The sequence below is a fragment of the Lethenteron reissneri genome, unplaced genomic scaffold, assembly GCF_015708825.2.
Source record: "Lethenteron reissneri isolate LAM-NWPU_2019-01 unplaced genomic scaffold, ASM1570882v1 scaffold_1638, whole genome shotgun sequence".
In the NCBI taxonomy this organism is placed as follows: Eukaryota; Metazoa; Chordata; class Hyperoartia; order Petromyzontiformes; family Petromyzontidae; genus Lethenteron; species Lethenteron reissneri.
Genome location: NW_026891375.1, coordinates 705,981 through 724,217, shown reverse-complemented (window position 1 = coordinate 724,217; position 18,237 = coordinate 705,981). Strand labels below are relative to the sequence as shown.

Genomic DNA, 18,237 nt, shown 5'->3' with positions numbered 1-18,237 from the left:
GTGTGTTGGGTATTTTGTACCATTGGACACTCCACCCCCACAACTCCCAATCGGTGATGGGGCAGTTGTGGAGAGAGTGGAGAGTTTCCCATACCTGGGCAGTGTGCTTATGACCGGCTCCAGTTTAACAGCAGAGGTCTCACTCCGAATCAGTCGAGCGGCAATATCTTTTCATCGGTTGCGTAACGCTGTGTGGAAGCTACCTGGTCTGTCGCTCCGCACGAAGCTTCAGGTCTTCTCGGCCACGGTCATTCCCTCCCTTCTCTACGCTTGCGAAACGTGGACCCCCCTAATGGAGCATCTTCGCCGGTTGGAAACATTTAGGCTGGCCTGCCTACGATCCATCCTGGGTTTAACCAGGCTGGATTGTGTGAGGAGCTCACAAATCCTTGAAAGATCTGGGCAAAGTCCCATCGGTGAGCTCCGGCAGGCAAGGCTGCGTTGGCTGGGTCATGTAGCCCGCATGCCCAGCCACCGCATGCCTAAACAGCTTTTGTTCAGCCGGATCGAGGGGGCTAAACGGGCGCGGCACGGGCTAGAGAAGAGATGGAGTGATGTGGTACAGGAGGACGTGGAGCTGAGTGGACTTGCCGATGACCGGTACCAGCGGTGTCAAGATCGGCCTCTGTGGAAGAGGCTCGTGAAGGACGCTACTGGGCAGTTGGAGGCAGTCGCCCTCCAACAACAACGGAGGGCGGAGGAGCGACGCTCACAACGAGCGGAGCGCCGGGTGGCTAAAGCACAGCAAGTTGGTACAGTAGGGGGCACAGGTGGTGCATCAGCCAGTCATCTCGGTCAGTCGACCCGTGGCACTTGGGTCTGCCCCGTGACCTGCCAGCGGGCGTTCGACACTTCACGTGGCCTCAAGGTGCACTTGGCCTGGCACAAGTGTCGTGGTGACGTCACCGCCACTTAGTGGCGAATGGCGGTTGTGTTGGCGTGGTGCTGGCCACCCACCTCGTTTACCACAGTACCAGCCGCCATAGGTACTGCTGCTACTCTCCACTCACAGCACTTGCCTCTACAGTCGGTTAGAGGCTACACGGGGACCTTTGTCTTTGTGTGGGGAACGGTGGTGCTGTTATTGCTCCGTGGATCTGTGGTGTACAAACAACAACAACAATAATCGCACGTGATGGTTTTAATGTTTAAGTATTGTTACTGTTTAATGTCGCACCCTGTCAGAATGAAGTAATCACGGACTCTCACAGCAAGTGAGCGTAGCAACACCACGGCAGTAGCATCCACACCACTTGACACAGCAGGTCATCATCATAGCGTAGTGTATAGTAGTGTAGTGTATAGAACAGGAGTCCTCAAACTACGGCCCGCGGGCCACATGCGTCCCACGAGGACATTTATCCGGCCCATGGTCACTAATTGGGCTGCGCTTGTGAGCACTAATTGAACACTGATTGAGCTGCGGCGGTGGGCACTCATTGGGCTGCGCTGGTGAATGGTTCAATGGGCTAATTGACTGGACTTGCCCCCCAGGCCTAAGGCTGCCAGCCCTCCCCTGGCTGCGCTTGACTGGCTCTCCCTCCCTCAGCTCCCTCACTTGCCCCTCGGCTCCACTCCCAGTGATATTCCTGTGTGCTGAGTAAATGATAGAGGGGTAATAACAGAGTGATCTCTGATCTCTGGAGGGGCTGCCTGCTGTTTTCCCGTGCTGGTCAGTGACAGACAGCCGAGGAGTAGGAAACCCAATTTAAATGACAGTAAGTGCATTTATATTCTGATTGTTATTCAGTTGTATGAGGTTATATGTTGTATGTTGTGTAAGCCCCGGTTCATACTGTTGCGATCACTGAGCAGTGCGAGTTCAGCCATATGCTTGTATGGCTGAACTTGCATTAGATTCGGAAGAAAAAAGGCACATGTGCCTTCTTTTTTCCTGCAGTTGAATCGGATCGCATGGGTCTTCTCCCCCATGCGATCAGATTCCTATGCGAGTTCGCAGATCGCACTGCGATCTGTGAACAAGACTGCAGGTGTCATTAACTTTTAATGGCACCCGCACCAGTGTGAGCCTGGGGTAAAAGCAGAGTTCCCCCAAACAGACTGCATTGATGGGCAGTGCAGTCTGTATGTCTCTGTGTGGGCAAAGTTATTGCTGGTATATTGTTTTTGTAGCGCTGTATATATATTGGTATTTTACTAATAGCAATTTTGACTCCCTAGGAAACAATGATGTCAAGAAAGAGAAAAATTGACTCGGAGTGTAGGATATTCAAAGAACAGTGGACTTATGATTACTTTTTCATGCAGTACAAGGAAAGAGCTGTGTGTCTGATATGCCAGAATATAGTGTCTGTGTTCAAAGAATACAATTTACGTCGACACTATGAAACTCAACATAAAGATAAATATGATTGTTTGGCCGGAGAAGTGAGAAAAGATAAAATATTAAAACTGAAAAATACATTAACAACTCAGCAAAATACTTTTGTGAAGCAGAAGCAGCTAAATATTTCATCACTGCGAGCAAGTTTTCAAGTTGCCAAGCTAATAGCGTGCACTGGCAGACCATTCGTGGAGGGAGAATTTGTTAAAGAATGCCTTCTTTCTGTTGCCAAAGAGATGTGTCCAGAGAAGGCCGATTTGTTTAGTACAGTGAGTCTTTCAGGACCTACAATTACACGGAGGATTGAAGAAATGGGAGACAATTTGCATCAGCATTTGCAAAACTCCACAAAAAAACTTTCCTATTTTTCCTTGGCACTCGACGAAAGCAATGATGTTCGTGATTCTGCACAACTTCAAATTTTTATTCGTGGGACGAATGACTTTCGAAGTCACAGAAGAGCTTGCTGCACTGCAAAGCATCAAAGGAACAACTACAGGAGAGGATATCTATGAAAAGGTTTGCCAAACTGTGAATGGTTTGGAGCTGAACTGGGCTAAACTAGCCAGCTGTGACAACTGATGGTGCTCCTAGCATGGTGGGGTCTAAGAAAGGAGTAATTGCTCGCATTAACCAAGAGATGGACAAACATAACCATTCTCATCCAATAGCCATACACTGCAGGGATTCATCTTCTTGGTTCTTTCGGTAAAGTCACGGAGAATGGAAATAACAAAATAATAAAACATAAAGTAATTCTCACGACGTTTCGGCCCACAACGCAAGCAGCTGTCCCCGACAGACCTGGTCTTCACCTGAGGAGGGCTGCTTGCGTTGTGGCCGAAACGTCGTGAGAATTATTTTATTATGTTTTATTTTATTATTTCCATTCTACGTGACTTTACCGAAAGAACCAAGAAGATGAACCACAGAGAACGTCTGAAGGATTTGGTTGCGTTGGCTGTAGTCGGTCTCCTTGGTGTCTTCCTCAGAGGCCGGTGCTGGTGCGTAGGTGCCCGATGATGGTTCCGTATTGGTCTTTTGCGAGCGTCATGTTGATGATCGTGTTGTCGACTGCTAAACCCACGTCATGCAGGTGTGGGCCGTGTGCTGCATTACCCAGGAGAAGGTGCAGCCTCTGCTTGGCTCCGTCAGTTGCCCCTCGTCAGCCAGACGGGTGGTGTCGCTGAGGGCGGCAATATGGATGTTAAATCGTCCCTGGCTGGCGTGCCACACACAGTAGCTGCGCTGCGCTCTGGACGGTGCGAGTTTGGGTTGTCTGCGAGGGCCCTGACATTCCAGGATCCAGCGTTTAGGTGATACTACTTCTTGTTTCGACCGCAAGTATTGATGCTCCCTCTGAGTCGCAGTTAAGCCAGACAGGATGTTTACACCATGGGAACCTCATTTGACAGTAAAAATATGATAATTGGTTTTTTACCCTTCTATCTGGCAACAAAACTGACACCTTTTTACAAGGAGTCATGTTTGCATAGACCGCAATACCTGCCTTTTGGCGTCATCTGGTCCAACCCATGTGAGACTAGGCTCTAAGGAAAGCTGTCTCGGGTGTGGACCAATCAACTTCAAGGACAGTGCACATTATCAGAGTTATGTCTTTTGTTTGTATTATGACTGCAGGTATTGTGGTCTATGCAAACATGACTCCTTGTAAAAAGGTGTCAGTTTTGTTGCCAGATAGAAGGGTAAAAAAACCAATTATCAGACAGGATGTTGCTAGAGGCAGACGATGTTTAGGGCACCTTTCCTAGCCCGCGTCCCCCGTTTGGGGTGAGCAGAGTGGATCCTTGTGGGCTGTTGAGTCGCAGCTGCAGCTGCCTCATCCGAGTGCGTGACGACGACGTCCTGATAGCCGCCACCACCTTGGTGCTGGGCGGTGACTCGAGCGTCTCGCTGCATGGGCTGCTCCGCTCGCCACCGCCAGCCGCACAAGGACTCTGGGTGGGCAGCGCGGTGGTGAGACGGCTCGGCTCCTGAAGCGTGCCGGGCCGCGATGGGATCTGCGTGCCGTATCCGTGCACAGCAGGCTACCGCACGGGGCTGAGCCACGAGCCCAGCCTGGGTCCAGTGGCAAGGCAGGGAGCCGAGACGATGAGAAGGGGCTTGTCCTGCAGCGCCGGACATCCTCCGCCATGTGCTGTTGGCCATCAGGACCACAGCTCGCACGTCCCATGGGCCGTTGGCCACATGGTGTCCACCCGGGATTGTGTCCGGGTTGACTCCCCTAGTCTAAGAGACTCACCGTAGCCCCGTTGACCACCTGGTGTCCACCCAGGATCTTGTCCGGGTTGACTCCCCCAGCCTAAGAGACTCACCGGAGCCCCGTTGGCCACCTGGTGTCCACCCGGGATCTTGTCCGGGTTGACTCCCCCAGTCTAATCGACTCACCGTAGCCCCGTTGGCCACGTAGTGTCCACCCGGGATTGTGTCCACCCAGGATTGTGTCCGGGTTGACTCCCCCAGCCTAAGTGGCTCACCGGAGCCCCGTTGACCACGTGGTGTCCAGGTGAGTCCAGGTGAGTCCAGGTGAGTCCAGCTGAGTCCAGGTGAGTCCAGCTGAGTCCAGGTGAGTCCAGGTGAGTCCAGCTGAGTCCAGCTGAGTCCAGGTGAGTCCAGGTGAGTCCAGCTGAGTCCAGGTGAGTCCAGCTGAGTCCAGGTGAGTCCAGGTGAGTCCAGCTGAGTCCAGGTGAGTCCAGGTGAGTCCAGCTCAGTCCAGGCCTTCACGGCTATTGGTCGGACCGCCCACCATACTTCGCCCTGTCTGGCACTCCTGTGTTGTACCTGTTACCACCTCCCGCGACACGGACGAGGGCTTGGTTTGGGGCCGTCCATAAATGACGTCACGCGATTTTGGACGATTTTTGACCCCCCCCCCCCCTCGTCACACGGCGTCACGAAAAGTCAGACCCCCCCCCCTCAAATATGACGTCACAAAGCTCTGCCCCCCCCAAAACCATATTTCCATTTTGAAAATGAAACACGCTTCAAATCGCTTTAAACTATTGTTGTCATTGTGGTGCGTGTTTAATGTGGCGCTGCACTCTGATGTTGTAGGAGAACACATTTATTAAACAGGAGGCGTTGGAAAGCTTAAATGTAGCATAACATTCACTTGAACATATTCAACGTCTTACTAAAACTGCAGATGTTCAGAATATTATATTGGAATTATATTATAATTATAAAATATTAAAAGTAATTATAACTATTAAAAAATACTTGAAACGTTGTAGTAGAACGAAGCAAAATGGAGAGTACAGTTATAACACTCGTATATACATTGCACAGAATGAAAAGCCCTGGCAGAATCATTAGAATCAAAACGTTTAATAAAAAATTAAAAATGTATGCTTCTCCATTCTCCCATGAAGCAAAAAGCTTCTTCATGGAATAAATAAAAGGTGACCTCAGTAAATTGAAATAATCAAATTGTTCATAATGAAAATTAATCAAAATTAGTGTTATAACAATTCTATATTTATCTTCTTGGTTCTTTCGGTAAAGTCACGTAGAAGGAAAGTAATAAAATAATAAAAATAAAACATAATAAAATAATATATATTTTAATAATATATATTTTATTATGTTTAATTTTTTTTATTTTAATAATATATATTTTAATAATATATATTTTATTATGTTTTATTTTTATTATTTTATTACTTTCCTTCTACGTGACTTTACCGAAAGAACCAAGAAGATGAATCCCTGCAGTCACGAAAGCTTTAAATCGCAAAAAAAATTCTATATTTATTTAAAGTTGGGCATTTGGATGTGACGTCACATTTCTCACCCCCCCCTCTCGTCACACATCGTCACAAATATCTGACCCCCCCCCCCTCTAGGTGCGTGACGTCATTTATGGACGGCCCTTTCACGCACGCTCCAGACGCAAACCACGCGCGCGTGGTGACGTCACCTGTCAGGCCCCGCCCCTTGTACTAGCCCCTCCCCCTTAAATATCAACCCTCCCCCTCATCACAGCCCCTCCTCCCTTAAATAGCGGCCCCGCCCCTCGTCACAGCCCCTCCCCCTAATGGTGGCCCCGCCCCTCGTCACAGCCCCTCCCCCTAATGGTGGCCCCGCCCCTCGTCACAGCCCCTCCCCCTAATGGTGGCCCCGCCCCTCGTCACAGCTCATCCCCCCTTAAATAGCAGCCCCGCCCCTCATCACAGCCCCTCCCCCTAACGGTGGCCCCGCCCCTCATCACAGCCCCTCCCCCTAATGGTGGCCCCGCCCCTCATCACAGCCCCTCCCCCTTAAATGGTGGCCACGCCCCTCGTCACAGTCCCTCCCCCTAATGGTGGCCCCGCCCCTCCCCCTTAAATAGCGGCCCCGCCCCTCACCTCCGTCTCTTTCTCACTCCGCCGACGATGGCGGCGGCGTCGTCTTCTACAGCTTTCCGCCGCCGCTCCCCTCGTCGTCACCATCCGCCGCCATCCTCGCCGCCCGCGCGGCCGAGCGAGGCGGGTGGCGGCGCGGCGCGACGGGGAGAGTCCTGCGCGGCGCGATGGAGCCTCTCGGCCGCGCTGGGGAGACTCCCGCGAGGCGGGAGGAGGCGGCGGCGGCGGGAAGAGGCGCGCGGCCGGGAGCGCTGAGGAGGACGGCGGCCATCGCCTCCGCGGTGAGGAGGGATCGGCGGTGTTCGATGGCTCCGATGTTGCTCCGGACGCTGTGGGGAGCGCCGTCTAACGATGAATAAACTTCGCAGATTGTACCTCGCGAAGTAAAGGGCTGTTACAGCAGGGGAGACCCGCGTCAGCGCTTTGCGCCATGTGCTCATGAGGAAGGCCCATGCACCGAAACGTCGCCTTTTGTGCGCGTGCTGTTTTCTTGCATCTTATTTGAGTTGCGATTTAATAGAATTTAAAGTTTTCTTCTCGTAAATCTGTTCAGAATTTCCCTGCCGCCTCAGATTATTTTGGCGGGAAATGTTTTCTTCATAATTGCCGCGTCTTTTAACGGCTTGTTTACTATATTAGCTTCATACGATTCTCCATCGAAGTCTCGGTGATTTGCGACGCGAGTTTGCTTTGTGACTATTTTAAGAAACCCATTGCCAATATTAACCGCATCGATTAACGTGGAGGTTAAAGTAATGCTACTACGGGCGCCGGCGTGCTATGAACCAGGCCTATTGCCCGAAACGTCGTCTTATTACATAGTGTGTACACCGTGTGTTTAATGCTGAGTTCCATCCCGACCCTGACGATGCCTGCTGCTGCTGCATATTTCGAGTCTGCGTCTCTCATCACATTGGCTAGGTGATATTCTTTGGTTCTTTCGGTAAAGTCACGTATAAAGATAAAATAATAAATTCAATAATAGCATACGACGTTTCGATTGCTTGTGTTGCAAGAATAATTCCTGCAGTCACGAAAGCTCCAAAATTAAGATTGGCTATGAGATGTTAACTACCTCGCCTGGTACACAGGAGGTCGTGGGTTCCATCCCGACCCTGACGATGCCTGATGCTGCTGCTGATGCTGCTGCTGCTGTATATTTAGTCTGCGTCTCCGATGTGTTTTCCCCTCCACGTGTAGTCAACATCACGCGTTTTTAAGAGTTGTTTGTTTGCTGCTCCACATTTCCACGAGGCGACGATGACGACGATCGCCGCCACTTGGTTGAGCGATCACTTGTGATGCCCAGGTCCGCTTGTGGAAATTGGCTGCATAGGAGCTCCGCGAGGCCTTACAGCTGGTTACATACCAAAACTATTTGAAGTAAAAATAAAAACCACTATTATTATTATTTAAACTGCATCATGCGTCCACACGCGCACGGTCTTGTCATTTGACACGGATCGTGTCGAGAGGTTCGTTGCCCGAAACGTCGTCGTTGTCGCAAGACCACGTGGTCTTGCGTTGCTATTTATAATTTTAATATTTCGTGAGTTTTAATTAATTAGTGTGAGCCGTGGATACCTCGTGTGGCCTTCCCGACCCCGTGCCCCCCCCCCCCCGTACGGGACACGTCGGTGAAAGAGTTTCGTGGCTTATCGGGTTTCTCCCAGGATGCGACGATAGCAGATTGGGAACGAACGCGGCGACCTTTTTAGGGTCCGTGTCGAGTAGCCGTAGCATCACGATGGACGATAGAGACGATGTTTCGAGCAGTGACCCTTCTACAGAAGCGCACATCCATCTCATGAATTATGGAAGGGGCCTTGTGCCATTTCAAGGCCTTAATCCAGCGGTGGATTGACCGTTCTCAGTCGCCGTGTTTTTGTTTCGCCTGCTTAAAATTCAAATCGTTAGGCTGTCGATATTTTTTGTGATGTGTTTATTCTACCAGCTAGGGGGCCCCTGGGCTGCTGTAGCCTTCGCAATGTAACGGGCAGCTCCACACACTGGTGGTGGTTCGTCATCGCGCGCAAAGTTGTCGTGGCCAAATAACTATGAACGCGATGTCGATTCGAAATGTGGAGGCTGAAAATCCGCGCGTGAGACACCGCAAACTCCAAATATGCAGCAGCAGGCATCGTCAGGGCCGGGGATCGAACCCACGAGCTCCTGTAGACCAGGCGAGGTGGTTAACATCTCCTACGCACCGTGATCAGGGAGACCCCAAATATAGAGCAATAGGCATCGTCAGGGTCGAGATCGAATCTACGACCTCCTGTAGACCAGGCGAGGTGGTTAACATCTCCTACGCACCGTGATCAGGGAGACCCCAAATATAGAGCAATAGGCATCGTCAGGGTCGAGATCGAATCTACGACCTCCTGTAGACCAGGTGAGGTAGTTAACATCTAGCCACCGTGATCGGGGAGACTCCAAATATAGAGCAATAGGCATCGTCAGGGTCGGGATCAAATCTACGAGCTCCTGTAGACCAGGCGAGGTGGTTAACATCTCCTACGCACCGTGATCAGGGAGACCCCAAATATAGAGCAATAGGCATCGTCAGGGTCTGGATCGAACCCACAACCTCCTGTAGACCAGGCGAGGTGGTTAACATCTCCTACGCACCGTGATCAGGGAGACCCCAAATATAGAGCAATAGGCATCGTCAGGGTCGGGATCAAATCTACGACCTCCTGTAGACCAGTTCCCGGAGAGGGGAGTCCCCGGCCGTGCTCGCTCTGCTGCTGGATGATTGTCCCCCCCCCCCAGTGTCGTGTAGGGGGTGGTGCTAGTTTAGCTCCCTCACGGCCACCGCCCCGTGCTGCTGCTGCTCCTCCTCCGCTCGCGTCGAGTGATGAGAACACGTGACCAGTTCTGCTACCGAGTGACAGTGACGACGCTCAGCTCTGACGACGTCGAGGAGGAGGAGGATGGGCAGGAGGAGGATGGGAGTGAGGTGCCGTGAGGCCCAAGAGAAGAGTGGGGGGGGGGGGGGGGGTGTGAGTCGTGAGTGTTAGGCGGTGTGGGTCGTGAGTGTTAGGCGGTGTGGGTGGCGAGTGTTAGGCGGTGTGGGTGGCGAGTGTTAGGCGGTGTGGGTGGCGAGTGTTAGGCGGTGTGGGTGGCGAGTGTTAGGCGGTGTGGGTCGTGAGTGTTAGGCAGTGTGGGTGGCGAGTGTTAGGCGGTGTGGGTGGCGAGTGTTAGGCGGTGTGGGTGGCGAGTGTTAGGCGGTGTGGGTGGCGAGCGTTAGGCGGCGCGGGTGGCGAGTGTTAGGCGGTGCGGGTGGCGAGTGTTAGGCGGTGTGGGTGGCGAGCGTTAGGCGGTGTGGGTGGCGAGTGTTAGGCGGTGTGGGTGGCGAGCGTTAGGCGGCGCGGGTGGCGAGTGTTAGGCGGTGCGGGTGGCGAGTGTTAGGCGGTGCGGGTGGCGAGTGTTAGGCGGTGCGGGTGGCGAGTGTTAGGCGGTGTGGGTGGCGAGTGTTAGGCGGTGTGGGTGGCGAGTGTTAGGCGGTGTGGGTGGCGAGCGTTAGGCGGCGCGGGTGGCGAGTGTTAGGCGGTGCGGGTGGCGAGTGTTAGGCGGTGCGGGTGGCGAGTGTTAGGCGGTGTGGGTGGCGAGTGTTAGGCGGTGTGGGTGGCGAGTGTTAGGCGGTGTGGGTCGTGAGTGTTAGGCGGTGTGGGTGGCGAGTGTTAGGCGGTGTGGGTGGCGAGTGTTAGGCGGTGTGGGTGGCGAGTGTTAGGCGGTGTGGGTGGCGAGCGTTAGGCGGCGCGGGTGGCGAGTGTTAGGCGGCGCGGGTGGCGAGTGTTAGGCGGTGCGGGTGGCGAGTGTTAGGCGGTGCGGGTGGCGAGTGTTAGGCGGTGCGGGTGGCGAGTGTTAGGCGGTGCGGGTGGCGAGTGTTAGGCGGTGCGGGTGGCGAGTGTTAGGCGGTGTGGGTGGCGAGTGTTAGGCGGTGTGGGTGGCGAGTGTTAGGCGGTGTGGGTGGCGAGTGTTAGGCGGTGTGGGTGGCGAGTGTTAGGCGGCGCAGGTGGCGAGTGTTAGGCGGGGTGGGTGGCGAGTGTTAGGCGGGGTGGGTGGCGAGTGTTAGGCGGTGCGGGTGGCGAGTGTTAGGCGGCGTGGGTGGCGAGTGTTAGGCGGCGCGGGTGGCGAGTGTTAGGCGGAGTGGGTGGCGAGTGTTAGGCGGTGTGGGTGGTGAGTGTTAGGCGGGGTGGGTGGCGAGTGTTAGGCGGGGTGGGTGGCGAGTGTTAGGCGGTGTGGGTGGCGAGTGTTAGGCGGTGTGGGTGGCGAGTGTTAGGCGGTGTGGGTGGCGAGTGTTAGGCGGTGTGGGTGGTGAGTGTTAGGCGGTGTGGGTGGCGAGCGTTAGGCGGGGTGGGTGGCGAGTGTTAGGCGGCGTGGGTGGCGAGTGTTAGGCGGCGTGGGTGGCGAGTGTTAGGCGGTGTGGGTGGCGAGTGTTAGGCGGCGTGGGTGGCGAGTGTTAGGCGGCGTGGGTGGCGAGTGTTAGGCGGCGTGGGTGGCGAGTGTACGTAAACCGCATCGCGCGTTGCCAGCCTGTAGACAATCTGCCTGCGCTGCCGGTTCTGACCGCGTGTACCCGTCTGTAACCGCTGGCGCGGTGTGTAGGGTGACTGGCGCTGGCCAGCGTGAAGGGACTGGCGATGAGGACGAGGCAGCGGTGGTGGACGTCTGGAGCTTGACCGGCTGTCACCGGCTCGTTGACACCGAGGTGAGGGGAGTGAACGGTGAAGCCGGGGTAATGTGAGGGTGAGGAAAGGTGGAGTAGTTAGGTGATAGTGGTGTGGTGGTGAGGGTGGAGTGAGGTGATAGTGGTGGGGTGGTGAGGGTGGAGTGAGGTGATAGTGGTGTGGTGGTGAGGGTGGAGTGAGGTGATAGTGGTGGGGTGGTGAGGGTGGAGTGAGGTGATAGTGGTGGGGTGGTGAGGGTGGAGTGAGGTGATAGTGGTGTGGTGGTGAGGGTGGAGTGAGGTGATAGTGGTGGGGTGGTGAGGGTGGAGTGAGGTGATAGTGGTGTGGTGGTGAGGGTGGAGTGAGGTGAGGAGGGGGAGTGGTGAGGGTGGAGTGAGGTGAGGAGGGGGAGTGGTGAGGGTGGAGTGAGTGAGCCCTGCCGTGAGGGCACCGTGTGTGACGGCACTTGTGATGATTGTGACGCTGCTTTTCCGATTTAATTGCTGAGGAAATGTCGTTACCTTGGAGATCTGAGCCGTCACGCGGTGCCCGTTACAGGGTGTAGTGGGGTAGGGGTGTAGTGGGGTAGGGGTGTAGTGCTGTGGTGTGTAGGGCTGCAGCACTAAGAGAGGTTGGGTGGTCTGGTTTGGCACGAGGGATGTTGGTGTCTTGTCCGCTCCTCCGCTCCGTGTTGCTCAGATCCGCCGCTCTGCGTTGTCCCCACAGGTGGCTCCGTCTCCGCGTGGCGGTGACGGTGACGAGGAGGAGGAGGGAGCCGCGAGGCCCCCGGAGGTGAGTCCACGGCCATGCTCGCTCCACGGCTGGATGTGAGGTCCGCGTCGCTTAGGACGTGGCGCTTGGTTAGCCATACTTCACCACGCCGGTCGGTGAAGGGGGAATGTGTGTCCCTTCCCACGGGGACTAGCCGTGGGTTGACCGCTGTCCCGCCACTCGCTGGCTCCCTCACGGCTCCCCCCGCCTCCTCCGCTAGCGTCGAGTGATGAGAACACATGACCAGTTCTGCTACCGAGTGACAGTGACGATGCTCAGCTCTGACGACGATGAGGAGGAGGGAGACCCCATGGGGCCGTGGGGGGAGTGTGGTGTGCTCGGTGGTGTGAGGGGAGTGTGAGCGAGTGTGCGTTAGGCCGAGTGAGTGGGGTGTGTGGCGAGTGAGTTGTGAGTGTTAGGCCGAGTTTAGATGTGCGAGTGGGTAGTGACCGAGTACACAAACCGCATTGCGCGTTGCCAGCGTGTAGACAATCGGCCTGCACTGCCAGTTCCTACTTGCGTGGACTCGTCTGTAACGGTGTGGTGTGGTGTGTAGGGTGGCTGGAGCCGGCCACAGTGCAGTGACTGGCGGTGACGACGACGACGAGGTGATGGTGGTGGGCGTCCGGAACTTGACCAGCTCTGTCACCGGCTCGTTGACTACGAGGTGAGAGGGAAGGGTGAAGTGGGGTGAGGTGATGGTGAGAAGGGAAGGGTGGTGAGGGTGAGGAAGGGTGGAGCGAGGGGAGGGTGCAGGGTGGAGCCAGGTGAGGGTGGAATGAGGTGTGGAGGGTGGCTTGAGGGTGGAGCCAGGTGAGGAGGGGGAGGGGAGCGGGGTGGAGTGGTGATGGTGGAGTGTGGAGCCAGGTGAGGGGTGGAGTGAGTGAGCCCTGCCGTGAGGCACCGTGTGCGACGGCACTTGTGATGATTGTGACGCTGCTTTTCCGATTTAATTGCTGAGGAAATGTCGTTACCTTGGAGATCTGAGCCGTCACGCGGTGCCCGTTACAGGGTGTAGGGGTGTAGTGGGGTAGGGGTGTAGTGGGGTAGGGGTGTAGTGGGGTAGGGGTGTAGTGGGGTAGGGTTGTAGTGGGGTAGGGGTGTAGTGGGGTAGGGGTGTAGTGGGGTAGGGGTGTAGTGGGGTAGGGGTGTAGTGGGGTAGGGGTGTAGTGGGGTAGGGGTGTAGTGCTGTGGTGTGTAGGGCTGCAGCACTAAGAGGTTGGGTGGTCATGTTTGGCACGAGGGATGTTGGTGTCTTGTCCGCTCCTCCGCTCCGTGTTGCTCAGATCCGCCGCTCTGCGTTGTCCCCACAGGTGGCTCCGTCTCCGCGTGGCGGCGGCGGTGACGAGGAGGAGGAGGGAGCCGCGAGGCCCACGGAGGTGAGTCCACGGCCGTGTTCGCTCCACTGCTGGATGTGAGGTCCGCGTCGCTTAGGACGTGGCGCTTGGTTAGCCATACTTCACCACGCCGGTCGGTGAAGGGGGAATGTGTGTCCCTTCCCACGGGGACTAGCCGTGGGTTGACCGCTGTCCCGCCACTCGCTGGCTCCCTCACGGCTCCCCCCGCCTCCTCCGCTAGCGTCGAGTGATGAGAACACATGACCAGTTCTGCTACCGAGTGACAGTGACGATGCTCAGCTCTGACGACGATCAGGAGGAGCGGCCCCTGTGTGGCTGAGTGGGAGCGTGGGGCGGGGGGAGTGGGTCGTGAGTGGGTGGGTGGTGAGTGAGTGGTGAGCATTTGGGAATGAGTGGTGGGTGTTTAGGTGGTGTGTGAGTGAGTACACAAACCACATTACACGTTGCCAGCGTGTAGACAATCGGCCTGCACTGCCAGTTCGCACCGTGTGGACTCATCTGTAACGGCACGCGTGGTGTGGTGTGGTGTGTGGTGTAGTGTGGTGTGTAGGACGGCTTGTGCCAGCCCCCGTACAGGGACTTGGCGGTGCCGATGGGGACGACGAGATGGAGGAGGCGGAGGTGGTGGGCGTCCGGAACTTGACCAGCTCTGTCACCGGCTCGTTGACTCCGAGGTGAGGGAGGGAAGGGTGAAGCGGGGTGAGAAGGAAGGGTGGTGAGGGTGAGGAAGGGTGGGGCGAGGGGAGGGTGCAGGGTGGAGCCAGGTGAGGGTGGAGTGTGGAGTGGTGAGGGTGGAGTGTGGAGTGGTGAGGGTGGAGCCAGGTGAGGGTGGAGTGTGGAGCCAGGTGAGGGTGGAGGGTGGAGTGGTGAGGGTGGAGTAGTGAGGTGAGGGTGGAGGGTGGAGCCAGGTGAGTGTGGAGTGGTGAGGGTGGAGTGTGGAGCCAGGTGAGGGTGGAGGGTGGAGTGGTGAGGGTGGAGTAGTGAGGTGAGGGTGGAGGGTGGAGCCAGGTGAGGGTGGACTGTGGAGTGGGGTGGGGGTGGAGTAGTGAGGTGATAGTGGTGGAGTGTGGAGCGGGGTGAGGGTGGAGTGAGTGAGCCCTGCCGTGAGGCACCGTGTGTGACGGCACTTGTGATGATTGTGACGCTGCTTTTCCGATTTAATTGCTGAGGAAATGTCGTTACCTTGGAGATCTGAGCCGTCACGCGGTGCCCGTTACAGGGTGTAGGGGTGTAGGGGTGTAGTGGGGTAGGGGTGTAGTGGGGTAGGGGTGTAGTGGGGTAGGGGTGTAGTGGGGTAGGGGTGTAGTGGGGTAGGGGTGTAGTGGGGTAGGGGTGTAGTGGGGTAGGGGTGTAGTGGGGTAGGGGTGTAGGGGTTGTGTAGAGGGTTAGGGCTGTCGAGAGGGGCTTGGTTGGGTGGTCAGGTTTTCATGTTGACCATGAGGGGGGCGTGTTTGACGCTGCGTCTCCGTGTTGGAGTCTGTGTGTGTGCACGCCGCTCCGCGTCGCTCAGATCCGCCGCTCCGCGTCTCCCCCGCAGGTGGCTCCGTCTCCGCGTGGCGGTCGCGTGGGGGAGCTGTGAGTCCCCCTGAGGTGAGTCAACGGCCGTGCTCGCTCCGCTGCTGGACGCGAGGTCGTGTAGGACGTGGGGGCGCCCGTTTAGCCATGGGGGGGGGGTTGATGGCGGGGTGCCGACCGCTGGCCAGCCACTCGCCCCCCCCCCTCCTCCCGCTAGCGTCGAGTGATGAGAACACGTGACCAGTTCTGCTACCGAGTGACAGTGACGACGTTCAGCTCTGACGACGATGAGGAGGAGGGAGAGGCCCCGGGGGGGGGGGGGGGGAGCGTGATGTGGGGAGTGAGTGTGTGCGAGCGTGATGTGGGGAGTGAGTGTCTGTGCGAGCGTGCGGGGAGTGGGTGTCTGTGCGAGCGTGTGGGGAGTGGGTGTCTGTGCGAGCGTGTGGGGAGTGGGTGTCTGTGCGAGCGTGATGTGGGGAGTGGGTCTCTGTGCGAGCGTGTGGGGGGTGGGTCTCTGTGCGAGCGTGTGGGGAGTGGGTGTCTGTGCGAGCGTGTGGGGAGTGGGTCTCTGTGCGAGCGTGTGGGGGGTGGGTGTCTGTGCGAGCGTGCGGGGAGTGGGTGTCTGTGCGAGCGTGTGGGGGTTGGGTGTCTGTGCGAGCGTGCGGGGGTGGGTGTCTGTGCGAGCGTGTGGGGGGTGGGTGTCTGTGCGAGCGTGCGGGGCGTGGGTGTCTGTGCGAGCGTGATGTGGGGAGTTTCTCTGTGCGAGCGTGTGGGGGGTGGGTGTCTGTGCGAGCGTGTGGGGAGCACGGTCATATCGCAGCGGTTTGCAGCGCACCAACCCGGCGACCCGAGTTTGATTGCCGGCCACCAACACCGGTGACGATTCTCTGAACCGGTCCTTGGCCTTCCCCTAGGTCGACTCGGCCTCAAATAAATACCCGGTGCAGTGTGTAATCAACATCACCACCGCCGCTCTGTGCAGGCAGCGGGTGGTAGTGCGGTGGTGGTGGTGGTAACGTGGTGACGACAGCGTCTTGGCGTCTGTGTGTGTGAGGGCAGCAGGAGGCCGTGATGGGTTCCGGTGCTCGTGGACAACCCGACCGGTGAATCTCCACCGACTACAATCGCCGCTTGCCGCGTGCTGCCACGGTGAGCGATGGGGGTGTCTGTGTGGCAGGGTGTCTGTGTGTGGCAGGGTGTCTGTGACTATGCGCAGTCGGTTCCATAACGCGGTGGTGGTGGTTGTTGAACGCCGTGTGATGGAAGCGCCGCGTAGTAATCAACAATGTAGGGGGTAAAACAGTCTCGTGGTAACGCGCGAGACCATAATGTGTGTTTTGGGTTGCCTAATTAAGTTGTGAAGAGGGAGTATACAGCATTATAGACGTTATCCAATTAACACTTCTGAATCACTAAATTAACTTCCACGTAAAATGAGTAACAGTGGCTACAGATCATTGGAATATATTCACGGGATCCAGCCCCAAAAACCCGTGTGGATGATATTGGTTGCGCTGGCCTGCTGCTGCTACTGCTGCTACGTGTTGAACTGATGGTGAAGGTGAAACACGCAGGGCCAGAACGCGGTGGTGGTGGATGGGTTTCGTCCAGAAGCAGCATCCCCATTGCCTCTGCTACGATTGCGATGACGGTGCGACGTCTAATTCCTACTTTTCCTGCGACGTTGTTCCGTTGCCTCTACAATTGGCGTTGGTTAAAGCTGCCCGCGAGGGTAGAGCGGGGACCGTGCCACACTAACTAATACTACCAGCTGGTGTTTCACCCTTTCTGTCAGTAAAACAGGGGAGGTGTTTGAGATGTTTAAACACCAAATAGAAACCTTGTTCAAGGAATCGAGTGCTGCTGCATTCACCACACACGACTTGTGGTGAACATGCACCACGCACATGCGCTGGTAATCTACGATGCGGTCGTCTTTGAATGCACGGATTGGCCTCCGTCAGAGACGGCCGATGCATAAAGATTATCAGAGCATGTTCACCGCACGTGCCGCGTGTGGTTAATGCAGTAAACTTGATCGCTTGCATCATCCGTGTAGTTGGTGTGAGAACATCTTGACACAACTCCTGTTTATTGCCACAAAGGGTAAAACCTGTTGTTATTTTGACACTGGCGGATCCAATTGTACGTGTGGTGCACGTTGAACTTCTTTCGTGCCGTACGTAACCAACCGTGCTAATGGAAAGGGTGCAGGGAAGGACGATAAACTAAACACAAAGTTTGATAGCTGAGCGTGCGGGGGGGGAGGGGGGGGATCCACTGGTGGGCGATCGGCGGCGTGGGATGATGATAACCCAAAGTCGCGAGGTGGGCGTGGGCCGTTACGGTCACATGGCGCCCTCCCATGATGCCGCTTTGTCATAGTTACTCTGACCACAGCGCGACGCTTCACGCACACACCCCGAGTTGACCCACGGGGTCTGTGTGTGTGGTTTGGGAGAGCCGGCTACCTCCCCGCTGCTGGCGCCGCTCCGTCCGCGCGTGGGGATCGTCGCGGCAAACGTGCTCCGTGTGCCGTGCGAGGGTGACGTGTGAGGGTGACGACGTCTGGGCTTTGTGTCGTTACTCCGGGCAGGTGACGCGGTGGAGGCGTGACGACGGAGGCGATGGCTGCCGATGGAGGTGACGCCACAGGCGGCGATTCGGACAACAATGATGGTGACGCCGGAGGAGGTGGTGAAGACTGACGTCGCGAACCAGCGTCGATGAGCTTCTCACAAAGGGGGAGGGTGCTTGTGTTGGCTGATGAAATGTTGAAAAACCCAATAAAACAACTAGTCAGCAACTACCACTGTGTGAAGCGGTTGTTTATTCACGTCTCTCTAATCGCGAAGCTGCTCTGGTGACCTGCACGTGTGGATGGCGGCAGCGCTGCTGCTGCTGCTACGAGCTCCATTATCAACAACGTGACGTCCACTAAAGCTGGGCCCGACTGTGTTGTCTACTCACTCGGCACTAGAACATGCAACTTGTACACACGCCGGGCACAACCACGACACGGCCTTGGCTCGCCTGCACACTCGCCCACCCGCTCGTCAACTTGTCCATCCACAGACCCACCCATTCATCCATTTGGTGGCCACCCACTCATCCAGCCACCCATTCAGCCACTCGCCCATGCGCTCCTTCACCCTATTGACATAAAAAAGTGTACAGGGCAGTTTCAAAATACTGAAGTGTTAAATAAA

General features: G+C 56.2%; 1 long non-coding RNA gene across 2 annotated transcripts; it reads left to right on the top strand.

The window, feature by feature from the left end:
- Positions 1 to 6,733: 6,733 nt before the first annotated feature.
- On the top strand, positions 6,734 to 17,837 carry LOC133362936 (uncharacterized). Of its 2 annotated transcripts, none has more exons than XR_009757547.1 (9): positions 6,734 to 6,989; positions 11,323 to 11,425; positions 12,111 to 12,176; positions 12,712 to 12,822; positions 13,469 to 13,534; positions 14,052 to 14,187; positions 15,051 to 15,103; positions 16,091 to 16,177; positions 17,625 to 17,837. It is a non-coding gene; the product is annotated as an uncharacterized LOC133362936 (long non-coding RNA). The 2 variants fall into 2 exon arrangements; XR_009757546.1 differs by having other exon boundaries at positions 16,088 to 16,177.
- Positions 17,838 to 18,237: the final 400 nt, after the last annotated feature.